Source organism: Schistocerca cancellata, chromosome 6, assembly GCF_023864275.1.
Source record: "Schistocerca cancellata isolate TAMUIC-IGC-003103 chromosome 6, iqSchCanc2.1, whole genome shotgun sequence".
NCBI classification, from domain to species: Eukaryota; Metazoa; Arthropoda; class Insecta; order Orthoptera; family Acrididae; genus Schistocerca; species Schistocerca cancellata.
The window spans coordinates 147,909,119-147,930,966 of NC_064631.1; the positions used below are offsets into that span (position 1 = coordinate 147,909,119).

At 43.7% G+C, this 21,848-nt stretch overlaps 3 non-coding genes across 3 annotated transcripts; all 3 read left to right on the forward strand.

Annotated features, from left to right (window-relative positions):
• Positions 1 to 12,533: 12,533 nt before the first annotated feature.
• Trnas-uga (transfer RNA serine (anticodon UGA)) lies at positions 12,534 to 12,609 on the forward strand. Its single transcript has one exon. It is a non-coding gene; the product is annotated as a tRNA-Ser (tRNA).
• Positions 12,610 to 14,940: 2,331 nt separating this feature from the next.
• Trnas-uga (transfer RNA serine (anticodon UGA)) lies at positions 14,941 to 15,015 on the forward strand. The gene has a single exon. It is a non-coding gene; the product is annotated as a tRNA-Ser (tRNA).
• Positions 15,016 to 19,455: 4,440 nt separating this feature from the next.
• Trnas-uga (transfer RNA serine (anticodon UGA)) lies at positions 19,456 to 19,530 on the forward strand. The gene has a single exon. It is a non-coding gene; the product is annotated as a tRNA-Ser (tRNA).
• The last annotated feature ends 2,318 nt before the right edge of the window (positions 19,531 to 21,848 follow it).

A 21,848-nucleotide genomic window follows, 5' to 3' on the forward strand; every position in this document is an offset into this window, starting at 1 on the left:
AGGGCAGGCAAAAGTTAGTAGAGATTTGTGCTGCTGTAAAAAGAGCAATGCGCGAAGCATTCAACCACTACCACCATCATACCTTAGCAAAAGATCTTGCTGAAAACCCACGGGAATTCTGGTCTTATGTAAAACTGGTAAGCGGGTTGAAGGCTTCCATCCAGTCCTCACTGATCAGTCTGGCCTGGCAGTGGAAGACAGCAAAACAAAAGTTGAAATTTTAAATTTAGCATTTGAGAAATCTTTCACGCAGGAGGATCATACAAACATACCGCCATTTGAGTCTCTTACAGATTCCCGTATGGGGGACATAGTGATAGACATCCCTGGGGTTGTGAAGCAACTGAATGGGTTGAAAATAAATAAATCGCCAGGTCCTGATGGGATTCCAATTCGGTTTTACAGAGAGTACTCTACTGCATTGGCTCCTTACTTAGCTTGCATTTATCACGAATCTCTTCTCTAATGTAAAGTCCTGAGTGACTGGAAAAAAGTGCAGGTAACGCCTGTATATAAGAAGGGTAGAAGGACGGATCCTCAAAATTACAGGCCAATATCCTTAACATCGGTTTGTTGCAGGATTCTCGAACATATTCTCAGTTCGAATACAATGAATTTCCTTGAGACAGAGAAGCTGCTGTCCATACATCAGCACGGCTTTAGAAAGCATCGCTCCTGCGAAACGCAACTCGCCCTTTTTCACGTGATATCTTGTGAACCATGGATGAAGGGAATCAGGCGGATGCCATATTCCTTGACTTCCAGGAAGCATTTGACTCGGTGCCCCACTGCATACTCCTAACTAAGGTACGAGCATATGGGATTGGTTCCCAAGTATGTGAGTGGCTCGAAGACTTCTTAAGTAATAGAACCCAGTACGTTGTCCTTGATGGTGAGTGTTCATTGGAGGTGAGGGTATCATCTTGAGTGCCCCAGGAAGTGTGGTAGGTCTGCTGTTGTTTTCTATCTACATAAATGATCTTTTGGATAGGGTGGATAGCAATGTGCGGCTTTTTGCTGATGATGCTGTGGTGTACGGGAAGGTGTCGTCGTTGGGTGACTGTAGGAGGATACAAGATGACTTGGACAGGATTTGTGATTGCTGTAAAGAATGGCAGCTAACTCTAAATATAGACAAGTGTAAATTAATGCAGATGAATAGGAAAAAGAATCCTGTAATGTTTGAATACTCCATTAGCAGTGTAGTGCTTGACACAGTCACGTCGATTACTTATTTGGGCGTAACATTGCAGAATGATATGAAGTGGGACAAGCATGTAATGGCAGTTGTGGGGAAGGTGGTTAGTCGTCTTCGGTTCATTGGTAGAATTTTGGGAAGATGTGGTTCATCTGTAAAGGAGACCGCTTATAAAACACTAATACGACCTATTCTTGAGTACTGCTCGAGCATTTGGGATCCCTATCAGGTCAGATTGAGGGAGGACATAGAAGCAATTCAGAGGCGGGCTGCTACATTTGTTACTGGTAGGTTTGATCATCATGCGAGTGTTACAGAAATGCTTCAGGAACTCGGGTGGAAGTCTCTAAGAGGAAAGGAGGCATTCTTTTCGTGAATCGCTATTGAGGAAATTTAGAGAACCAGCATTTGAGGCTGACTGCAGTATAATTTTACTGCCGCCAACTTACGTTTCGCGGAAAGACCACAAAGATAAGATAACAGAGATTAGGGCTCGTACAGAGGCGTATAGGCAGTCATTTTTCCCTCATTCTGTTTGGGCATGGAACAGGGAGAGAAGATGCTAGTTGTGGTACGAGGTACCCTCCGCCATGCACCGTATGGTGGATTGCGGAGTATGTATGTAGATGTAGATGTAGATGCTTTCAATCGTGTCCCAATGTTTTCCTTTCATGTGTCCTTTTAAACGAGGAAACAAAACAAAGTCAGCGGGAGCCAGGTCAGGATTGTAGGGAAGCTGGGGAAAAAATGGGGTCTTGGTCCTGGCCAGGAAGTCGTTGACAATGAAGGCACTGTGACTCGGGGTGTTGTCATGGTGAACTGTCCACATGTCCTTGATGTCACTTCGGTAGCGCGAGACCCTCTTTTTCAGTCTTTTGAGCCACTTCCAAGTAGAAAGCTGAGTTCACTCTAGTCCCAGTAGGTACAAATTCGTGGTGGAAAATGCCTCTAACGTCAAAGAAGAGCATGGTTTTGCTTCTGGACTTGCTCATGCATGCCTTCTTGAGATGGGGCGACGATGTGGTGTGCCACTCTGAATTCTGCCTTTTCATCTCAGGGTCATCCTCAAAAACCCATGACTCATCACCAGTGATAAACGAGTTTAAAAAATTAGTATCATTTTCACACATTTCCAACATTTCTTGGCACCGAAGCACTGGTATGTGCTTGTGTTCATCGATCAACACTTTTGGGACGAGTTTGGCACACACCTTTCTCATGTTAAAATCTTCGGTCACAATGTGGAAAACGGTTGTTTTTGACATGTTTAGAGTTTGTGCTACCAATTGAAGGCTCAGCCGTCTGTTACAGTTCAAACAATTCGCGCACATGCGTCACATTTTCGTCGACTCATGTGGTTGATGGCTGTCCACTGCGAGGTTCGTTGGTGATCTCCTCTTGGCCCTCCATGAATGACTTGCGCCATTAGAAAACTTGTGATTTGGGTGATTTGGGCAAGCAATCATTCCCAAAGGCATACTGAAGTAATTGAAACGTTTCGGTGGCAGACTTTCCAAGTTTAATGCAAAATTTGATAGCATACCGTTGTACTACTGAATGATCTATTGTGCCGTGTTACATAAACTCTAAACGGGGTTGATAGAAACACACGTCCTGACTCTCTGGCAGCTCGCAGCCGAATGAGACAGAGAGTTTTGAAACTAACACCCCCCTCCACTTGGCCCAGCCGGTTACAACACGCTGTGGTGTACCGTTTTGTCAGAAAAAAATTGATCACATTACTTATGGAATGCACTCTGTATGTGAGTATAATCTGCATTTTCACTTATAAGGAATATAGCACCAGATCTAATTTTGTGTTTAGTTTTGTGTATGTCATCAATTTCCTAATTTATTTTGACTATTCCTAATTAATATCTTTTGTTATAGGATGAAATCAGTAATTGTTTCATAACTTAAAATTCTATTGTTGACTTATAAATGAATATAAGCATTTGGAAAAATTCTGTTGTTGACTTATAAACAAATATAAACATTTGGAAAAAGAATCACCAGGATTCTTGAAGTATTTATTTGGCTTTATTCAAAAACATGTTAGCAAAGCCAGCTCTTAATTAATTCCATAGTAATTACCAGTTTTGTCCAAAGTATTGTTTGCATAACTGTATCTGTTAATTTCATCATTTAAACAATTAATTCAGCTTAACCCTTGTGGTAGAAGAGACTGTTAAAAAGAACCAATTTTTCGGTGCGTTCAGTTAATTTAATTAGTTATGTTTTAATTGTAATTTGTTTTTAATTGTAATTTTGAACAGTGTATAGTTTCAATGCCTATTATTGTGATGATATATAAAGGCCCGATTTTTGTCCTGTGACAGTCAGTCGACGGCCGATTTTCAGATGAAAAACCCGTGCTGGTTAGGTCAACAACAGTGCATCAACTTAACTGTGAAATAAGTGTTACACCAAGAGGCCATGTGTTAAAACAATGACAGTGTCTGTTCAATTTATTTGAAAGACTGTGAAATGTGTGGTCAGGTTTTTACTGCTCACAGATGTTCAACAGTAAACTATTGTAGCAGTATGCTGATGTTTGCCTGCAAACTATTAATGAAGCTTATCGAAAGTTAAACAATAGTGCACTGGCCATATGACTGTGTATTATTGGGAAGGGGAGAGGGGGAGGGGGATTGTGAACAGTTAAAGTAAAGAACTGTGAAAAGCAACTGTGCAATTATCGGCTACATCGTTTAAAGTAGTCAGTGTTGAACTTCCACCTCTCTATTTTTCAGCCAGTATAGCAACGCAGTACGTCGACATCGAGGACTATCAACGGAGTTTTAGGACTGTCAATCTCCTGTTCGAGCAGTTGTGTGCTCAGGAGTGGATACTTTGCAACAGAACTTTGGTGGCTTTGTCTGTGTGATTTCTACGACGATTATGGTGCCTTCAGTTGAAACTTCTCGTTTCCTGTAGTGTCACAATAAGACGAGAAAACATCCATCAGGAAGTGGGTTCTTGCCAGGATATTGCCCTTTGTAGAGTTCCAGTGCCTGAGTAACATTACACCTACCTTCAGCCATAATAAAAGAAAAGTTAGGATGACACAGTTTTTAATCCTGGAGTGGAGGCCACTGAATCCATAGAAGGAAAATAATAATAATAATAATAAATAAAAGTTTATTCCTCACAATGTCCAATATGTACATGCCAGTAACAAGTACACTTGGCAATAGCCGCAACCAGTATACACATGTATGTAATAAGTGACTAAGAATCAATTGTTTTACAGCTCTCTCTTTTTAAAAAAATACAATTTTAGGAAAGATACAGAACCTTGAAAACTTTTAAGAATGTCTTTTAAGTAATGCAATCTCGAAGTTTCAAAACTTCTCAAAAATTCTAAAAACTCTTTTAAAATAAAATGCAGCTTCCAGAAAATTCAAAACCTTGAATAAATTTCTTAAGAATGTATTTTTAGGAAAAAAAATCAAGGATTTTCAGGACACAAAGAAATTTTTCAAAACCCTTTACAACAAATGCACTTGTAAGAAAATTTTAGACTCTTAAAATATTTTAAAAATCCTTTTGTCAAAACACCAAAATCACGAGCATTTATAAAATTTGAGAACAAGTGGCGTCCTTGCCAAATCAATCAATATTCATTGGCAAGGGAGCTATTAAGAAAGTGAATCCAAAGAGAGCTTTTAAGAAAGTAAATCTATTTAAATAATTTCAAAAAATACATAAATAATACTAGACTTAAACCAGCCCGCCAACGAGCACACACAACTGGGACCCAGGTGACACCACCTTACACTCCCACTGGGTGTTTGCTGTGTATATGGCCCATCACCCCTCAGAATAGGGCAAGTAACAAGAGCAAAATACAAATGTTCTAAAACGGGAAAATCTGTCAGCTTTAAGCTCATGACCCTCTGAGACACCTGAAGGCACACCTGAATATGCTTTACCAGAACACCTTACCAAAACAAAATAGCTCAGAGCTGTTCAGTATGTAGGTGAGAGTTGCTGAACAATTAAATTTACTAATGGCAAACACCTCACCTTTTTAATAACATGAGCATGATTTAAGGACAATTAAGTTTACTAATGGTAAGTACCTTGCTTTTTTGATAAATGATGATCATAACTTAAAGAACACAGCCATTCAGTGTAGAACAAGGGCTGCTGCATGATTAAATTTACTAAGGACATAAGTGCTAGTTAAAAGACATTGTAACAGTAACAGCCTTTTGGAAGTTGAAATAGGGGGTTTAGCATTGGTGTCTACTAGTCCTTGCCAATCACAGGTTTAACTTTAGGCAAGGCAGACTGATGTAGTATTCATCAGTTATAATGGATCACAAACAAAGGAAATCAGACACCAGAAGTTACAGTGCCACAGAATCCAAAACACACAATGGCAGAAGGGAGTGCATCATTTGGAAGCTGATGTTCATAATGATATAGCCAGCCAGTCAGTGAGCACCAAGAAGCATTCAGCCTGTCTACATAAACATGGGCTTACTCACACCACAGGTTGACCCATAGCGTGCAACAACCTTCATCCAATTCTTTATCACACATTGTCAACATACAAACAGCAACCAGCTCTTCCCCCTGTCCCTCTGCATTGTATTCAGGGTTTCCTGTGATTGTGCATGTCATCCCCATCCATAACAGCGCTCTCTCCCCCTGCATGCACGCTCCAGCCCATCTTCTTGCCAGTGCCAGAGGAGACCCCTCGTTCCAGAAATAGGAACTCCGCGCACTGTACAGATGAACGCTGGCCATTAGTATCAATACAAACATATTGACCTGCCCAGGTTAATGCAAAAATCGAGATGGAACCCCAGTCTCTTGCTTCTCCATTACCACAGTTTTACTTGCCACATTGCTACATATTATTGATTCAGGTGTGCCCTGATATTTCAACTAGTCTTTAAATCTTGGAGCAAGTTGCTAATACGCAACAATCTGTTTACAACCACACATAGCCTGTGAAAATGGAGCAGCATTTTCCCTGTTATTCCCTCTGCTCCTTTACTTTGCATACAGAAGTTCTTAATGTATACTCATTTCTGATGTTCAAGGCTGACGTTCTTCCTCACACATTCCCATTCATCTTAATGTCCATAGGATCAATGCATTCTCTAACAAATCATTTAATGACCACACATTAGACAGGGGAGAATTGAGTGGGAAGGCAAACATGAGTATGGTGTTGAGTGGTCTTGTGTGCTTCATGGTTGGCAATACTGAAATCAAATGAAAGCCAATTCATTGACTTATCTCAACACCTCTGAGAGCATGAGTGATTATCAGAGCCATCTTAATGCTTCTGTTAATCCTTTCAATGAAGAAAGGCTATGGATAGTACAACATAGTGATTACATGAGAGATGCCATGGCAGAAACATAATCCCTTAAATTCTCTTGATGTAAAGGTGGGAGCATTATCACTCACCAGTGCCTTTTGGGGACTGAAACTATCAAGTATCCCTTGAAGATGCTGAATGCTGATAGCTACAGTCATCCCCTTACTAGGGATCAACCAAATGAACCTAGTAAATGTGTCAATCTGTGACAATCCTCCTTGATGTTCTTTTTACTGACTTCTCAAACAAAGAAAGTGCTTTATGGGTCGAGCAAAAACCCATGATGGCATAGGCAGGTGAAACATAGGCGTCAATGGATAGTTAATGTCTGTTTACAGATACTTGATATTACTATTATTGCCTTTATTTCATCAATGGTAACCTAAACAACAGGGCATAAGCCAACTCTTCCTCATATTATGGATGAAGCACTGCTAAGAATCATCATGTTCGCAGGCTGTGTTCTGAGCTAAAGATATCTTACTGGATGGATTGTTCGTGGAGAAAGATTGAACTCACCTACTCGGTCTCCTGACTTACGACTTTTTTGTTTGGAGATGCATAAAAGATGTCATTTATCACGATACTCCAGCAACTCCAGAGAACAAGTAGGAACATATCGTACTTGCTTGTAATTCACTTCAGCATGTGACACAGGTAACAGTGTTGAATTCTTTCATCCATTGTGTGGAACAGTGTATCAGTGTCGATGATTTTGAGCACCTATGAATGTTCTACCCCTTCTTGTGCCCACAATGGAGTACGGATAGCAAAATGGTATTCTCCATGTTTCAGTTTCTTATTAACTTGACTGTTATGTTTCTTTGAATACAATATAGAGGCAATTTTGAACAGATCAAGTGGAGAGGATGCTGCTGTCCAGATCTTCAAAACAAACCAAGTTAGAAGAAAAGCACATACTGTATGTGTATGTGTACGTTAACAACTGACTGATACATTTTTTTTTTTCTTCTGGACAGAAAGTTATTTGGGGTGGTCAAGTTAAATGGGACATCCTATATAAAGTTGTGCATGGTCAAAATTGTATATGATCTAAGATATCCGTAACTTCAAATCATGTTACTAATCTTTCACTAACTCTGTTACTCATTGGATACTTTATGCCCAGCTTACAGGCAAAATGTTTCATTTACTCCCTCATTCACATACACAGCCTTATAGGAATGGTGTTTGCTTTAATTTGTTACTGTTGTTGTTGTTGTCGTCATCTTCAGTTCAATCACTGGTTTGATGCAGCTCTCCAAGCTATTCTATCCTGTGAAAGGCTCTTCACCCCTGAATACTGCACACTGAAATATTGCAACCTACATCCGTGTGAACTGGCTTACTGTATTCATGCCTAGGTTTCTCTCTATAATTTTTAAGCCCCACACTTCCCTCCATTACCTACCAAATTGAATATTTCTTGATGCTTCAAGATGTGTTATATTAACTGAGTCCTTCTTTTAGTCAAGTTGTGCCATAAAGTTGTTTTTTATTGTATTCGATTCAGAACCTCCTCATTAGATAACTGATCTATCCGTCTTATCGTCTGCATTCCTCTGTAGAACCAAATTTTGAAAGGTTCTATGCTCTTCTTGTCTGAATTCTCTATTGTTCACATTTCGCTTCCATGCAGGATTACACTCCAGATAAATACCTCAGAAAAGACTTACTAACACTTAAATTTATTTTTAATACTGACAACTTCCTCTTTTTCGGTAATTCTTTTCTTGCTAGAGCCAGTCGCCATTTTATTTCCTCTCTGCTTCATGCATCATCAGCTATTTTACTGCCCCAATAGCAGAACTAATTCACTACTTTTAGTGTCTCATTTCCCAGTCTAATTCTCTCAGCATCTATTGATTTAATTCCACTGCATTCCATTTCCCTTGTTTCACCTTTGTTGATTTTCATCTTATAATGTTTTTCCGAGCCACCACCCACTCCTTGCAATGCTATCCCAACTGCCTGCCATCTCTGACAAAACTACACTGTCACTGGCAAATCTCACAGTTTTTAGCTCTCCATGAATTTTAGTGCCCTGTTTAAAGTTCTCCTTTCTTTCCTTTACTGCTTGTTCAATGTACAAATTGAATAATGTTGAATATTGGCTACAATCCTCTCTCAGTCCCATCTCAACCACTGCTTTCCTTTCATGTTCTTTGACTCTTATAACTACCGTCTGGGTTCTCCTAGCATCTTATCCCAGCAGCCTCAATATATCAGAGTGTACTCCAGACAACATTGTCAAGAGCTTTCTCTAAATCTAGCAAAGCTACAAACATAGCTTTGCCTTTCTTCAACCTACCTTCTAACAGAAGACATAGGTCTTGTGCTCCAACATTACTTCAAAACCCAAACTGATATTCCTCGAGGTCAGCTTCTACTAGTTTTACATTCTTCTGCAAATAATTCATATCAGTACTTTGCAAGCAAAACTTATTAAACTGATGGTTCAGTAATATTCACACCTGCCTGCCTCTCCCTTCTCTGATATTGGAATTGTTATTTCTGCATGAAGTCTGACAATATTTCGCCTCTCTCCCATCTGCTTCATATCAGGTGGAACAGTTTTGCCTGTGGTCAAACAACCACAAACGTGCAATAAGGAAGGATTGAATGGCTACCAATACGATTCCAGACCATGACAATTGCCTTTGGTCAGTATGAAGGTGTGCAATGAGTTGCACTGAGTTTCATCTGATTAAATGATTAGCTCAACCAAAGTTGAAGGCATCCTGTGATATTTAGCAGCAGTCTGACCAGTCATGGCTTGTAGTTCAAGGCTCCGAGATGTAGCTACCCCAAAACCTGTATTAAAATATATTTTTCAATAGTGCATTTTTGCTCTGTCCAAACACGACATGAAGGGCCCAATGGTACCGAACAGCTGCCGCGTCATCATCAGCCGATAGGCATCACTGGATGCAATTATGGAGGGACATGTGGCCAGCACATCACTCTCCTGCCCGCTGTCAGTGACTGCAGCCACTACTTCTCAATTAAGTATCTCCTCAATGTGCTTCACAAGGGCTGAGTGCACCCCCCCCCCCCCCCCCCTCCCCACCATTGCCAACAATGCTCGGCAGGTCAGTACGGTCACCCCTAAGTGCTAGCCAAGCCCAACATTATTTAACTTTGGTGATCTCATGGGAACCAGTATCACCACTAAGGCAAGACCATTGTCAGTAGTGCATTACAGAATTAAATTATCAAGAAATGTTTCACATATTTTTTCACTGATGGTTTAAATAATGACAGTTAACATTTTTACAACTGTTGATATACGAGGTGTGGCTAGAAAAAAACTGGACTAGTACTGGTGAAACAATAAAACGAATGCAATAAGGCTGAAAGTCGCGTGGCCTGTCACGTGACTCTCGCTCCGCCTACTGCTCGAGTTTCATCTGCCTCCTGCACTCAGTCTGCCCGTGGCGTCTGTTTTAAGTAGTTGACGTTTTGTCTGTGCATCGGAAAATGTTGAGCGTACAGAAAGAACAGCGTGTTAACATCGAATTTTGTTTCAAACTAGGAAAATCTGCAAGTGAAACGTTTGTAATGTTACAACAAGTGTACGGCGATGATTGTTTATCGCGAACACAAGCATTTGAGTGGTTTAAACAATTTAAAGATGGCCGCGAAGACACCAGTGATGACACTCGCTGTGGCAGACCATTGTCAGCAAAAACTGATGCAAACATTGAAAAAATCGGTAAACTTGTTCGACAAGATCGCCGTTTAACAATCAGAGCAGTGTCTGAGTTAACAGGAGTTGACGGCAATCTTGTCGAACAAGTTTACCGATTTTTTCAATGTTTGCATCAGTTTTTGCTGACAATGGTCTGCCAGTGCGAGTGTCATCACTGGTGTCTTCGCGGCCATCTTTAAATCGTTTAAACCACTCAAACACTTGTGTTCGCGATAAACAATCATCGCCGTACACTTGTTGTAACATTACAAACGTTTCACTTGCAGATTTTCCTAGTTTGAAACAAAATTTGATGTTAACACGCTGTTCTTTCTGTACACTCAACATTTTCCGACGCACAGACAAAACGTCAACTACTTAAAACAGACGCCACGGGCAGACTGAGTGCAGGAGGCAGATGAAACTCGAGCAGTAGGCAGAGCGAGAGTCACGTGACAGGCCACGTGACTTTCAGCCTTATTGCATTTGTTTTATTGTTTCACCAGTACTTGTCTGGTTTTTTTCTAGCCACACCTCGTAGAGTGATGTTTTTTCACACAGGCAGTTGATCTTAGGCTACACCTTGTAAAGCTAGTCAGATCCGTGTAGCACAGGTTCAGGAATGTGGCTTCTACAGAGTATAGATCCTTATGGTTTTCTAGAGGGCTTAGTTTTATGGCAGTTGCACCGACCTCCACATAATTTTCACATTCCACTACTTACAACTAAGGGAACCAACAGAGTGACTGAATCTTCATTCTCGAATCCCTGAGTCTGTATCTCTCTATATGTTTTGATGTGCCCTTAATAGACATTTAATATTAGTGTTCTGATAGTATTGAAGATACTTTTGTTTCCGGAACTGGAAATTCTATCCACTGTAGCAAAGGCATGCTAAGTTTGTAAGTGCCTTGCTAGAGTACAGCAGAATGTGGTGAGATAAATGTCACTGTTTTGTGAGAGTTTTATGAATGATTAGATAAAACAAGGGCACAAAAAGACGTGATATTACATCAGTTGCTTGTTAACAGAGTTTGCTTGACAAAGTGCATTATTTTCAAGTTTCCTTTGGTTTTCTGAGGTGCATTTTAACAGTTTTCACAATGTGTGCAATAGATTGACCTGTCAGAAACCTACACTTTGAGATATAATTGAAAGGCACAAAGAAATCATTAGTACTCTCAGGTACTCAAGAATCTGACCGCACTGGTAACAGATTCACGGCCTGCTGTTGTAAGGAGGATTGGAAGAATCATGCTACCGTAAGGAAAAACAGTTTTAATACAGTTTAAAATTCCAGAATGAGATTTTCACTCTGCAGCGGAGTGTGCGCTGATATGAAACTTCCTGGCAGATTAAAACTGTGTGCCCGACCGAGACTCGAACTCGGGACCTCTGCCTTTCGCGGGCAAGTGCTCTACCAACTGAGCTACCGAAGCACGACTCACGCCCGGTACTCACAGCTTTACTTCTGCCAGTACCTCGTCTCCTACCTTCCAAACTTAACAGAAGCTCTTCTGCGAACCTTGCAGAACTAGCACTCCTGAAAGAAGGGATATTGCGGAGACATGGCTTAGCCACAGCCTGGGGGATGTTTCCAGAATGAGATTTTCACTCTGCAGTGGAGTGTGCGCTGATATGAAACTTCCTGGCAGATTAAAACTGTGTGCCCGACCGAGACTCGAACTCGGGACCTTTGCCTTTCGTGGGCAAGTGCTCTACCAACTGAGCTACCGAAGCACGACTCACGCCCGGTACTCACAGCTTTACTTCTGCCAGTACCTCGTCTCCTACCTTCCAAACTTAACAGAAGCTCTTCTGCGAACCTTACAGAACTAGCACTCCTGAAAGAGCCCCAGGCTGTGGCTAAGCCATGTCTCCGCAATATCCTTTCTTTCAGGAGTGCTAGTTCTGCAAGGTTCGCAGAAGAGCTTCTGTTAAGTTTGGAAGGTAGGAGATGAGAAACTGGCAGAAGTAAAGCTGTGAGTACCGGGCATGAGTCGTGCTTCGGTAGCTCAGTTGGTAGAGCACTTGCCCGCGAAAGGCAAAGGTCCCGAGTTCGAGTCTCGGTCGGGCACACAGTTTTAATCTGCCAGGAAGTTTCATATCAGCGCACACTCCGCTGCAGAGTGAAAATCTCATTCTGGAAACATCCCCCAGGGTGTGGCTAAGCCATGTCTCCGCAATATCCTTTCTTTCAGGAGTGCTAGTTCTGCAAGGTTCACAGAAGAGCTTCTGTTAAGTTTGGACGGTAGGAGACGAGGTACTGGCAGAAGGAAAGCTGTGAGTACCGGGCATGAGTCGTGCTTCGGTAGCTCAGTTGGTAGAGCACTTGCCCGTGAAAGGCAAAGGTCCCGAGTTCGAGTCTCGGTCGGCACACAGTTTTAATCTGCCAGGAAGTTTCATATCAGCGCACACTCCGCTGCAGAGTGAAAATCTCATTCTGGAAACATCCCCCAGGCTGTGGCTAAGCCATGTCTCCGCAATATCCTTTCTTTCAGGAGTGCTAGTTCTGCAAGGTTCGCAGAAGAGCTTCTGTTAAGTTTGGAAGGTAGGAGACGAGGTACTGGCAGAAGTAAAGCTGTGAGTACCGGGCATGAGTCGTGCTTCGGTAGCTCAGTTGGTAGAGCACTTGCCCGCGAAAGGCAAAGGTCCCGAGTTCGAGTCTCGGTCGAGCACACAGTTTTAATCTGCCAGGAAGTTTCATATCAGCGCACACTCCGCTGCAGAGTGAAAATCTCATTCTGGAAACATCCCCCAGGCTGTGGCTAAGCCATGTCTCCGCAATATCCTTTCTTTCAGGAGTGCTAGTTCTGCAAGGTTCGCAGAAGAGCTTCTGTTAAGTTTGGAAGGTAGGAGACGAGGTACTGGCAGAAGTAAAGCTGTGAGTACCGGGCATGAGTCGTGCTTCGGTAGCTCAGTTGGTAGAGCACTTGCCCGCGAAAGGCAAAGGTTCCGAGTTCGAGTCTCGGTCGGGCACACAGTTTTAATCTGCCAGGAAGTTTCATATCAGTGCACACTCTGCTGCAGAGTGAAAATCTCATTCTGGAAACACATCCCAGGCTGTGGCTAAGCCATGTCTCCGCAATATCCTTTCTTTCAGGAGTGCTAGTTCTGCAAGGTTCGCAGAAGAGCTTCTGTTAAGTTTGGAAGGTAGGAGACGAGGTACTGGCAGAAGTAAAGCTGTGAGTACCGGGCGTGAGTCGTGCTTCGGTAGCTCAGTTGGTAGAGCACTTGCCCGCGAAAGGCAAAGGTCCCGAGTTCGAGTCTCGGTCGGGCACACAGTTTTAATCTGCCAGGAAGTTTCATATCAGCGCACACTCCGCTGCAGAGTGAAAATCTCATTCTGGAAACATCCCCCAGGGTGTGGTTAAGCCATGTCTCCGCAATATCCTTTCTTTCAGGAGTGCTAGTTCTGCAAGGTTCACAGAAGAGCTTCTGTTAAGTTTGGACGGTAGGAGACGAGGTACTGGCAGAAGTAAAGCTGTGAGTACCGGGCATGAGTCGTGCTTCGGTAGCTCAGTTGGTAGAGCACTTGCCCGTGAAAGGCAAAGGTCCCGAGTTTGAGTCTCGGTCGGCACACAGTTTTAATCAGCCAGGAAGTTTCATATCAGCGCACACTCCGCTGCAGAGTGAAAATCTCATTCTGGAAACATCCCCCAGGCTGTGGCTAAGCCATGTCTCCGCAATATCCTTTCTTTCAGGAGTGCTAGTTCTGCAAGGTTCGCAGAAGAGCTTCTGTTAAGTTTGGAAGGTAGGAGACGAGGTACTGGCAGAAGTAAAGCTGTGAGTACCGGGCATGAGTCGTGCTTCGGTAGCTCAGTTGGTAGAGCACTTGCCCGCGAAAGGCAAAGGTCCCGAGTTCGAGTCTCGGTCGGGCACACAGTTTTAATCTGCCAGGAAGTTTCATATCAGCGCACACTCCGCTGCAGAGTGAAAATCTCATTCTGGAAACATCCCCCAGGCTGTGGCTAAGCCATGTCTCCGCAATATCCTTTCTTTCAGGAGTGCTAGTTCTGCAAGGTTCGCAGAAGAGCTTCTGTTAAGTTTGGAAGGTAGGAGACGAGGTACTGGCAGAAGTAAAGCTGTGAGTACCGGGCATGAGTCGTGCTTCGGTAGCTCAGTTGGTAGAGCACTTGCCCACGAAAGGCAAAGGTCCCGAGTTCGAGTCTCGGTCGGGCACACAGTTTTAATCTGCCAGGAAGTTTCATATCAGCGCACACTCCGCTGCAGAGTGAAAATCTCATTCTGGAAACATCCCCCAGGCTGTGGCTAAGCCATGTCTCCGCAATATCCTTTCTTTCAGGAGTGCTAGTTCTGCAAGGTTCGCAGAAGAGCTTCTGTTAAGTTTGGAAGGTAGGAGACGAGGTACTGACAGAAGTAAAGCTGTGAGTACCGGGCATGAGTCGTGCTTCGGTAGCTCAGTTGGTAGAGCACTTGCCCGCGAAAGGCAAAGGTCCCGAGTTCGAGTCTCGGTCGGGCACACAGTTTTAATCTGCCAGGAAGTTTCATATCAGCGCACACTCCGCTGCAGAGTGAAAATCTCATTCTGGAAACATCCCCCAGGCTGTGGCTAAGCCATGTCTCCGCAATATCCTTTCTTTCAGGAGTGCTAGTTCTGCAAGGTTCGCAGAAGAGCTTCTGTTAAGTTTGGAAAGTAGGAGACGAGGTACTGGCAGAAGTAAAGCTGTGAGTACCGGGCGTGAGTCGTGCTTCGGTAGCTCAGTTGGTAGAGCACTTGCCCGTGAAAGGCAAAGGTCCCGAGTTCGAGTCTCGGTCGGGCACACAGTTTTAATCTGCCAGGAAGTTTCATATCAGCGCACACTCCGCTGCAGAGTGAATATCTCATTCTGGAAACATCCCCCAGGCTGTGGCTAAGCCATGTCTCCGCAATATCCTTTCTTTCAGGAGTGCTAGTTCTGCAAGGTTCGCAGAAGAGCTTCTGTTAAGTTTGGAAGGTAGGAGACGAGGTACTGGCAGAAGTAAAGCTGTGAGTACCGGGCATGAGTCGTGCTTCGGTAGCTCAGTTGGTAGAGCACTTGCCCGCGAAAGGCAAAGGTCCCGAGTTCGAGTCTCGGTCGGGCACACAGTTTTAATCTGCCAGGAAGTTTCATATCAGCGCACACTCCACTGCAGAGTGAAAATCTCATTCTGGAAACATCCCCCAGGCTGTGGCTAAGCCATGTCTCCGCAATATCCTTTCTTTCAGGAGTGCTAGTTCTGCAAGGTTCGCAGAAGAGCTTCTGTTAAGTTTGGAAGGTAGGAGACGAGGTACTGGCAGAAGTAAAGCTGTGAGTACCGGGCGTGAGTCGTGCTTCGGTAGCTCAGTTGGTAGAGCACTTGCCCGCGAAAGGCAAAGGTCCCGAGTTCGAGTCTCGGTCGGGCACACAGTTTTAATCTGCCAGGAAGTTTCATATCAGCGCACACTCCGCTGCAGAGTGAAAATCTCATTCTGGAAACATCCCCCAGGCTGTGGCTAAGCCATGTCTCCGCAATATCCTTTCTTTCAGGAGTGCTAGTTCTGCAAGGTTCGCAGAAGAGCTTCTGTTAAGTTTGGACAGTAGGAGACGAGGTACTGGCAGAAGTAAAGCTGTGAGTACCGGGCATGAGTCGTGCTTTGGTAGCTCAGTTGGTAGAGCACTTGCCCGCGAAAGGCAAAGGTCCCGAGTTCGAGTCTCGGTCGGGCACACAGTTTTAATCTGCCAGGAAGTTTCATATCAGCGCACACTCCGCTGCAGAGTGAAAATCTCATTCTGGAAACATCCCCCAGGCTGTGGCTAAGCCATGTCTCTGCAATATCCTTTCTTTCAGGAGTGCTAGTTCTGCAAGGTTCGCAGAAGAGCTTCTGTTAAGTTTGGAAGGTAGGAGACGAGGTACTGACAGAAGTAAAGCTGTGAGTACCGGGCATGAGTCGTGCTTCGGTAGCTCAGTTGGTAGAGCACTTGCCCGCGAAAGGCAAAGGTTCCGAGTTCGAGTCTCGGTCGGGCACACAGTTTTAATCTGCCAGGAAGTTTCATATCAGCGCACACTCCGCTGCAGAGTGAAAATCTCATTCTGGAAACATCCCTCAGGCTGTGGCTAAGCCATGTCTCCGCAATATCCTTTCTTTCAGGAGTGCTAGTTCTGCAAGGTTCGCAGAAGAGCTTCTGTTAAGTTTGGAAGGTAGGAGACGAGGTACTGGCAGAAGTAAAGCTGTGAGTACCGGGCATGAGTCGTGCTTCGGTAGCTCAGTTGGTAGAGCACTTGCCCGCGAAAGGCAAAGGTCCCGAGTTCGAGTCTCGGTCGGGCACACAGTTTTAATCTGCCAGGAAGTTTCATATCAGCGCACACTCCGCTGCAGAGTGAAAATCTCATTCTGGAAACATCCCCCAGGCTGTGGCTAAGCCATGTCTCCGCAATATCCTTTCTTTCAGGAGTGCTAGTTCTGCAAGGTTCGCAGAAGAGCTTCTGTTAAGTTTGGAAGGTAGGAGACGAGGTACTGGCAGAAGTAAAGCTGTGAGTACCGGGCATGAGTCGTGCTTCGGTAGCTCAGTTGGTAGAGCACTTGCCCGCGAAAGGCAAAGGTTCCGAGTTCGAGTCTCGGTCGGGCACACAGTTTTAATCTGCCAGGAAGTTTCATATCAGCGCACACTCCGCTGCAGAGTGAAAATCTCATTCTGGAAACATCCCCCAGGCTGTGGCTAAGCCATGTCTCCGCAATATCCTTTCTTTCAGGAGTGCTAGTTCTGCAAGGTTCGCAGAAGAGCTTCTGTTAAGTTTGGAAGGTAGGAGACGAGGTACTGACAGAAGTAAAGCTGTGAGTACCGGGCATGAGTCGTGCTTCGGTAGCTCAGTTGGTAGAGCACTTGCCCGCGAAAGGCAAAGGTCCCGAGTTCGAGTCTCGGTCGGGCACACAGTTTTAATCTGCCAGGAAGTTTCATATCAGCGCACACTCCGCTGCAGAGTGAAAATCTCATTCTGGAAACATCCCCCAGGCTGTGGCTAAGCCATGTCTCCGCAATATCCTTTCTTTCAGGAGTGCTAGTTCTGCAAGGTTCGCAGAAGAGCTTCTGTTAAGTTTGGACGGTAGGAGACGAGGTACTGGCAGAAGTAAAGCTGTGAGTACCGGGCATGAGTCGTGCTTCGGTAGCTCAGTTGGTAGAGCACTTGCCCGCGAAAGGCAAAGGTCCCGAGTTCGAGTCTCGGTCGGGCACACAGTTTTAATCTGCCAGGAAGTTTCATATCAGCGCACACTCCGCTGCAGAGTGAAAATCTCATTCTGGAAACATCCCCCAGGCTGTGGCTAAGCCATGTCTCCGCAATATCCTTTCTTTCAGGAGTGCTAGTTCTGCAAGGTTCGCAGAAGAGCTTCTGTTAAGTTTGGAAGGTAGGAGACGAGGTACTGGCAGAAGTAAAGCTGTGAGTACCGGGCATGAGTCGTGCTTCGGTAGCTCAGTTGGTAGAGCACTTGCCCGCGAAAGGCAAAGGTCCCGAGTTCGAGTCTCGGTCGGGCACACAGTTTTAATCTGCCAGGAAGTTTCATATCAGCGCACACTCCGCTGCAGAGTGAAAATCTCATTCTGGAAACATCCCCCAGGCTGTGGCTAAGCCATGTCTCCGCAATATCCTTTCTTTCAGGAGTGCTAGTTCTGCAAGGTTCGCAGAAGAGCTTCTGTTAAGTTTGGAAGGTAGGAGACGAGGTACTGGCAGAAGTAAAGCTGTGAGTACCGGGCATGAGTCGTGCTTCGGTAGCTCAGTTGGTAGAGCACTTGCCCGCGAAAGGCAAAGGTTCCGAGTTCGAGTCTCGGTCGGGCACACAGTTTTAATCTGCCAGGAAGTTTCATATCAGCGCACACTCCGCTGCAGAGTGAAAATCTCATTCTGGAAACATCCCCCAGGCTGTGGCTAAGCCATGTCTCCGCAATATCCTTTCTTTCAGGAGTGCTAGTTCTGCAAGGTTCGCAGAAGAGCTTCTGTTAAGTTTGGAAGGTAGGAGACGAGGTACTGACAGAAGTAAAGCTGTGAGTACCGGGCATGAGTCGTGCTTCGGTAGCTCAGTTGGTAGAGCACTTGCCCGCGAAAGGCAAAGGTCCCGAGTTCGAGTCTCGGTCGGGCACACAGTTTTAATCTGCCAGGAAGTTTCATATCAGCGCACACTCCGCTGCAGAGTGAAAATCTCATTCTGGAAACATCCCCCAGGCTGTGGCTAAGCCATGTCTCCGCAATATCCTTTCTTTCAGGAGTGCTAGTTCTGCAAGGTTCGCAGAAGAGCTTCTGTTAAGTTTGGACGGTAGGAGACGAGGTACTGGCAGAAGTAAAGCTGTGAGTACCGGGCATGAGTCGTGCTTCGGTAGCTCAGTTGGTAGAGCACTTGCCCGCGAAAGGCAAAGGTCCCGAGTTCGAGTCTCGGTCGGGCACACAGTTTTAATCTGCCAGGAAGTTTCATATCAGCGCACACTCCGCTGCAGAGTGAAAATCTCATTCTGGAAACATCCCCCAGGCTGTGGCTAAGCCATGTCTCCGCAATATCCTTTCTTTCAGGAGTGCTAGTTCTGCAAGGTTCGCAGAAGAGCTTCTGTTAAGTTTGGAAGGTAGGAGACGAGGTACTGGCAGAAGTAAAGCTGTGAGTACCGGGCATGAGTCGTGCTTCGGTAGCTCAGTTGGTAGAGCACTTGCCCGCGAAAGGCAAAGGTCCCGAGTTCGAGTCTCGGTCGGGCACACAGTTTTAATCTGCCAGGAAGTTTCATATCAGCGCACACTCCGCTGCAGAGTGAAAATCTCATTCTGGAAACATCCCCCAGGCTGTGGCTAAGCCATGTCTCCGCAATATCCTTTCTTTCAGGAGTGCTAGTTCTGCAAGGTTCGCAGAAGAGCTTCTGTTAAGTTTGGAAGGTAGGAGACGAGGTACTGGCAGAAGTAAAGCTGTGAGTACCGGGCGTGAGTCGTGCTTCGGTAGCTCAGTTGGTAGAGCACTTGCCCGCGAAAGGCAAAGGTCCCGAGTTCGAGTCTCGGTCGGGCACACAGTTTTAATCTGCCAGGAAGTTTCATATCAGCGCACACTCCGCTGCAGAGTGAAAATCTCATTCTGGAAACATCCCCCAGGCTGTGGCTAAGCCATGTCTCCGCAATATCCTTTCTTTCAGGAGTGCTAGTTCTGCAAGGTTCGCAGAAGAGCTTCTGTTAAGTTTGGAAGGTAGGAGACGAGGTACTGGCAGAAGTAAAGCTGTGAGTACCGGGCGTGAGTCGTGCTTCGGTAGCTCAGTTGGTAGAGCACTTGCCCGTGAAAGGCAAAGGTCCCGAGTTCGAGTCTCGGTCGGGCACACAGTTTTAATCTGCCAGGAAGTTTCATATCAGCGCACACTCCACTGCAGAGTGAAAATCTCATTCTGGAAACATCCCCCAGGCTGTGGCTAAGCCATGTCTCCGCAATATCCTTTCTTTCAGAAGTGCTAGTTCTGCAAGGTTCGCAGAAGAGCTTCTGTTAAGTTTGGAAGGTAGGAGACGAGGTACTGGCAGAAGTAAAGCTGTGAGTACCGGGCGTGAGTCGTGCTTCGGTAGCTCAGTTGGTAGAGCACTTGCCCGCGAAAAGCAAAGGTCCCGAGTTCGAGTCTCGGTCGGGCACACAGTTTTAATCTGCCAGGAAGTTTCAGTTTAAAATTTATTATAATTCAGTAAACATAATTTAATTATATCTTGTAGATGTATGGATATCACCATTTGTTTGATTGCTTTGCCTGTTACTCTAAGTCAAGGGTCCCAAACTTTTCCACTGACAGAACACTTTGAGAATCCTGGTACTTTGATGGACCACCTTGTTTACTTTGAAGATGAAAAATAAATAAATTAATAATAATAATAATAATAATAAAATTTTAAAAATCAGAAAAACTTCTTTTATTTGGTGATTAAACTATAACTATTAAAACAAAAATCATAGCAAAATTCTATAAAAATAAGAAAATTTTATTTATTTCAAATGTTTTTAGTAATTATTTTATTTTTCCTCTACACATAAGAACAGAGAGGAATAAAGTTTTCAATGGCTTCAATGATTCTGAATCCTTAAATTACAAATCTTCTTGATAGCAGGCATAACAGCAGAAAGCTGAATTCTGGCATCTGGTGTGGCATCAAGCCTGTTGCTGAACTTTGCCTTTGTAGCTGCATAATGAGAAAATCCTGCTTCACACAAATATGCAGAGTTAAATGGGACAGAAACAATAGTAGCTTGTCTTGGTAAACTCAAATATTCTTCTGATAAATTTGCTCAGAAATTATATTACAGCTGATCTTCGTGCTTTTGCTTTAAATCCAAGTCACTTATTTTGTCAGTTAGTGTTTCATTGTCTCTTGCACTTAAGCCTGCTGGCTTAGCTGCTACGGAAAATGGGTTTGAACCCAGGGATTATCTTCACTAATTTTCAGAAAATATTGCAGAAGAGCTTTTTTCAAAGTCCTATATGTGCTCTATTATTAGTTTAGAAACTTCATCTATTTTAAAACTGTTTCCAGTCAAACATTTATGTAAAGCAGGAAAGCAATTAAAACTGTTTTCTGGAAGTGAAGAAATCCAAAACTTTAATTTTCTCTCAAACAAAGCAGTCTTGTCTCTCATATTAAAAATTGTAAGGCTATTTCCTTGCAGTGACTAATTTATAAAGACTTCCTCCAGATACGCGAGTTTTACAAACCATAAAGGACTTCTTAAAAATTCAATAAAATTTTGCACTGAATTATTTTGTGCATTAAAGAAAGCCAATAACACATTACAAAGTTCATCAAGCCTCAATAACGCTTTTCCTCTGGATAGCAATCTCACTTCTGTATACAATAAAAGTGCATTGTGTTCATCATACAAAATTGTAAACAATCTGGTCTGTAGAGGCCTCTTCTTTTAATACTTTTATCAAATGTATAACAAACAAAATGCTAGTAATTCAGCTAGTCCTGCAACATCTGTTGATTCATTCATTTGCAGGGCATACTCACTGAAAAGCCCAAGTCAATAAATCAATTCCTTCTTTATGGCAGCAGAAAGATCTTTGATTTGCTATGAAACAGTATTATTAGATAATTGTTCCAAATCTATTTGTTTAGGCAGTTGGCTCACTAATGATACATGACACTGTCTTTTACACATAGCTTAATAAGTTTTTCTCCAATTGAATTACCTTCACTACCCAAGTGGAGTATGGTAACTTACACGTAAGCTGCTTCAGGTACATTTTCACTTTAGGTTTTGCAAAAGTAACTTTTTGCTGTTTAGATTTTTCTATTGAGACACACTGTCTCTTAAAACCTTTGCAATCAGCATGCATTGTTTCTAAGTGCCTATGAAATTTGGGTAGGATTAAAGAAGTGTTTGCAAGTTTTCTTTGACATTGCAACAGGAGCACCTGACTTGCCAGTAAATATAAAGCAAAATTTTAGACAGCTTTCTTTGTATAGCTGTTTAGCTCTATTTGTACAGGACACATGTTATTTAAGATTATCTTTTGAAGAAATTGTGGTTTGTGTATCCTTTTCTTCTTCAATAGTAGATGAACCAGTTGAATTATCACAACTTCCTTCCCTCAAATTTCCTCTTCTTAACTGTGAACCCATGGATACTTTTTAACAATATATAAATTTTGTAAAAA